Raw genomic sequence first — 5231 nt, 5'->3', positions numbered from 1 at the left:
AGCACATTACTTACACAACGAGAGTGTAAAAAGTTAACATTTGACGGCAAACTGAATGTATCACTGAAAACAATTGCCACGACCAGTGAATGTACCACGCCCGTGTGTCTGATAGTTAAACCAGCCACTTCAAGCATGCTTTTCTTGGTCAGAGACTTGCGCACAAGATAAACTATAAAAGTTAACATTAGACAGCAAACTACGCAAAACAACGATCATCTCCCCAACTTGCTGGAGATTCGCCGGTTGTTAAAATCATAATTGCTGATTTTATTTTAATTTTTTATAAAGAAAAACCACGATCAAAAACCCAGGATGTGCACAACCGCACCGTCAGGGAGACGAAACCACGATCCACAACCCACGATGTGCACAACCGCATCGACAGTGAGATCGTGCACTCCTTTGCCGCTTCCCCGCCCTTAAATTTAGACTTCCGCTGCGGACTTGTCTTCCACAAACAACAAAAATCGCCATTGCGCTCCCACTCACTGTTCCCCATGAAATACCAGGTTGCAGGAGGACGAACTACTCCAGGCCATGGGATTCACCAAGGAATTCGAGGTGCGGGCCCATGGCAACACCAAGTTGCAAGTGATCCACACCAACGAGTTGCACAAGGCGGCCACCATCATCGAGTAGTACGAGCGACACCTCGAATTCGAGCGCCACAAGATCGTCGGAGTTGATGTGGAGTACACCAACGACGTTGGCCAAGATCAGAAACCAGCCCTCGTCTAACCCTCCGCCGGCAAGGATCATCCGGTGCTGCTCTTTCAACTGAGCACCACCGACAAGAACTGCACTAGGTTTGACAACTTCCTCGCTGACCCCAGGTACATGTTTGCTGGCTTCTCCATCGACAGCGACATAGAGATGCTTGGCCGCGTCGGACTGGAGATCGCCCACTTCGTCGACATCCAGAAGGAATGGAGGGTGCCTACAGCTACCAAGCCCCTGGACTCGCTTGGCGATGTCTCAGGCATCCTTGTCCACGACTACTACAAGGACATGAAGAAGAAGATCACCAACGCAGAGCACCAACACTGGGCGCACATGGCCCTGACCATGAGGCACATCGAGTACGTGGTAAAAGATGCTTACACTGCATACGAGATATGGAGCCGCCTCACCACTATCCAGGAAGGGCTTCGCCGGGCAAAACTCAAGAAGGAGCAGTACAAGAAGCGCGCAAGGTCCTGGGACGACTACGACTACTGAAGCAGGTGGTCCCGGCAGAGAAAAGTATCTACAAGATTGCTCATGCCATTCTAGATTTCTCGTTACATTTGCTTTCTCTCAAGACTACCATTTTCTTGTTCTAAATTTAGATTTGCTTGTGTCACAGTTAACCTTGTAGTTTGCTTCCAGTTTACATATGTTGTGAACAAGTTTATTTCCAATGTAATGTTGGAGTTTTCTTTTATTAGAATATATTGGCGTGAACTAGAAAATATAAACACAATACAGATGCTACACGATTAGCGTAACGCACATGCACTAGTAACCTTGTGGATGCAGCATTGAAATGCAAGGACAACAACTACAAAATGCTACTAAAAGCAATGCACAATGTTCTAACAAACCATTGCACACGCAATATTAAAAATAGTTCTAATGCAACACTTTTGAAAAACATTTTGAATATAGAGGTAGTTAGGTGATTATTCTCCTTGCAAAACATTGCTTACGTCCGTGACTCTCAAAGAAGAACACTACAGAGGCACGGTTGTCCTTCAATAACACCAACTACTTAAAACACCCACGGAGGCACTTCTGTGCCTCCACTCCTATGGGGACCGTGCGTAAATTGGCTTCAGGTCCGTTAATGAGGCCGAATGACTTTGAAGACACATAGAACTCATAGGCCATGGCCCCCGCAATGAAAACGTGCCAATGAAAGCTTCTTGAAAACAGAGGCACACCTTCACGTGCTTGCATCACGATCCTTCGCGTCCGTACCCCCTTAGAATCACGTCTGTGCCTTACGGCCAACTTCCGACGTATCGGGTCTATGAAGATTTGCATCCTACACCTCCGTGCCTCGACAAGTACGACGACCGTGCTTGTAACTGTGAAGCGTATAGGACAACATAGGGACGACCTTGCAACTATTTCAGACATAATCGTGTCTGTTCCGTCAAGACATTCATGCCTCTCAAATTTAACTGAAAAACATTCCGGAAAAACAGTAATGGACACCTATTGTCAATCCTCACGTCACGTACATTCGACATACATTCCTTCGTCACACAAGTAATAGTCGTGCCTCTGCCACAGAACATATATTTGAAAAACGATTCTTCCTGCACTTGTACAACCCGGAATGCCCTAGATAAATGTCGAATCCCACCTTGCGGTAAAACCACAGAGGCCGGTGCTTCTCAGAAACACATATGTGGTTTTTTGCGTATGTAGTTGAGTGCATGGCTATCTGTTCGTGCCCGTGCCTCACGTCGCACCATACCACGAATTAACATCCGTACAATCACGTAGCTTCATCTCCGTGCCTCACGTAGCATCATATCTGTGCCTCTTGTTGCGCCTCTCATTGTATGAGTGCTTCTTGCAGCTGCATGTCCACGTCTCTCGTTGCTTCTCATTATTTATGTCCATCTGGTAGCGTCTGTTGCAACACGGACACACAACAGTGCCTCTGAAGAAACACAACACTGCTCCTCCCAGCGAATGTATGAGGAAAACATTTGCCACTCCTTATGAATGTACCATGCCTGTGTGTCTGAGAGTTAAACCAGCCACTTCAAGCATGCTTCTCTTGGTCAGAGACTTGTGCCTCAACATACTGCCCCTGCATGCCTCACTAGATAAATTGTAAAAGTTAACATTTGACAGCAAACCACGCAAGAGGGCTATCAACGCCACGACTTGCTGGAGATACGACGGTTGTTAAAAACATAACTGCTGATTTTATTTTAATTTCTTATATAGAAAAACCACGATCAAAAACCCAGGATGTGCACAACCGCACCGTAAGGGAGACGAAACCACGATCCAGAACCCACGATGTGCACAACCGCATCGACAATGAGATCGTGCACTCCTTTGCCGCTTCCCCGCCCTTAAATTTACACTTCCGCTGTGGACTTGTCTCCCACAAACAACAGAAATCGCCATTGCGCTCCCACTCACTGTTCCCCACGAAATACCAGGTTGCAGGAGGACGAACTGCTCCAGTCCATGGGATTCACCAAGGAATTCGAGGTGCAGGCCCACGACAACACCAAGTTGCAAGTGATCCACACCAACGAGTTGCACAAGGCGGCCACCATCATCGAGGAGTACGAGCAACACCTCGAATTGGAGCACCACAAGATCGTCGGAGTTGATGTGGAGTACACCAAAGACATTGGTGAAGATCAGAAACCAGCCCTCGTCCAGCTCTCCGTTGGCAAGGATCATCTAGTGCTGCTCTTTCAACTAAGCGCCGCCGACAAGAACTGCACCAGGTTCGACAACTTCCTCGCCGACCCCAGGTACACGTTTGTTGGCTTCTCCATCGATGGCGACATAGAGATGCTCGGCCGCGTCGGATTGGAGATCGCCCACTTCGTCGACATCCAGAAAGAATGGAGGGTGCCTACAGCTACCAAGCCTCTGGACTCCCTTGGGGACGTCTCGGGCATCCTTGTCCACGACGTAGAGCTCACCAACGCAGAGAAGCAGTGCTGGGCGTGCATGCCCCTGTTCATGAGGCACATCGGGTACGCGGCAAAGGACGCTTATGCTGCGTACGAGATATGGAGCCGCCTCACCATCATCCAGGAAGGGCTTCATCGGGCAAAACTGGACAAGAAGCAGACCAGGAAGCGCGCTAGGTCCTGTGCCGACTACAACTACTGAAGCAGGTGGTCCCGACCAAAAAAAGTATCTAGAACATTGCTCACGCCATTCTCGATTTCTCATTAGATTTGTTTTCTCTCAAGACTGCCGTTTTCTTGTTACAAATTTAGGTTTGCTTGTGTCATAGTTAACCTTGTAGTTTGCTTGCAGCGTACATGTCTTTTGCACAAGTTTATTTCCAGTGCACCACATAGGCACTTATGTGCCTATGTGCCTCTCATACCAAGGAGACCGTGCGTAACTTGGCTTCAAGCAGTTTTACGCAACATTCTAGACGCCAGCCAAAAGATTCACCTTCTCTCTAATAAGTTCATTAACGAGGTCTAATGCCTTCGAAAACACATGCAGCTCATAGTCCATGCCCCCCGCAATGAAAACGTGTGAATGACAGCTTCTTTAAAGCAGAGGCACACCTTCACATCCTTGCATCACGATCATTTTGCATCCGTACCTCCATTAGAATCACGTCCGTGCCTCCAGTTCGTTACGTGCGTGCCTCTACGTCGGGTAAACCCGTACCCCTGTCCATGTTCTCAGAAGCACATATGTGGCTTTTTTGGGCATGTTGTTGAATGCCTCTATAGAATCTAACCATGTTGAAACCATATTCAAATCTAACCACACTGAAATCTCTAGAATAAAATATGTGCCCCAGTTGAGACGTTTATTTTGTACTAAACTGCAGTCTATAATAAAACAATACAGTGTAATAAAACATACGCCTTCCGACAAAAATATTGTACTGGAAACTGCAATTTGTAATAAAACATACACCTTCCGTCACAAATTAATTGGCTCAACATTGCACTAACCAGTACAATGTGAATTGTTCTGCCTGGTATGAAGTTATTGCAAAGTTGACACATTTCTTTTTGGATGGGGCAGTACTACTACTTAAGAACAAAACACGACTGCTTGACATGGAAACGAAACTGTCTCCATTTTGACATCGACGATTGCTTGACATGGAAAGCATAAAAACCATGGAAAAGCAAACATCTACCAACAAAACTACACTACTCCCCGCCGTCGGAGATGTCCACTATCTCCATTCTGACATCGACGTCGTTGGCCTCCGCCTCCTGCTCCGCATCCAGCTCGTCAAAGAGAGCATCGGTCTTCGCCTGTTCTTCCTGCCGATTGGACTCCACATACAACTCATCTTGGATGGACTCCAGGATAGCGGTCTACTCCGCCATCAAGGCCGACTCACCGAGATAGAACTCCGCCTCGTCTTCCTCGTCCACGCCTTCCTCATCGTCCTCGTCATCCTTGTCATCCATGCCTTCCTCGTCGTCCTCCTCATCCTCGTCGTCCTCCTCATCCTCGTCCACGCCTTCCTCATCCACGCCTTCCTCGTCATCCTCGTC

The sequence above is a fragment of the Triticum aestivum genome, chromosome 5B (genome assembly GCF_018294505.1).
Source record: "Triticum aestivum cultivar Chinese Spring chromosome 5B, IWGSC CS RefSeq v2.1, whole genome shotgun sequence".
NCBI classification, from domain to species: Eukaryota; Viridiplantae; Streptophyta; class Magnoliopsida; order Poales; family Poaceae; genus Triticum; species Triticum aestivum.
This window is presented reverse-complemented; position numbering follows the sequence as displayed.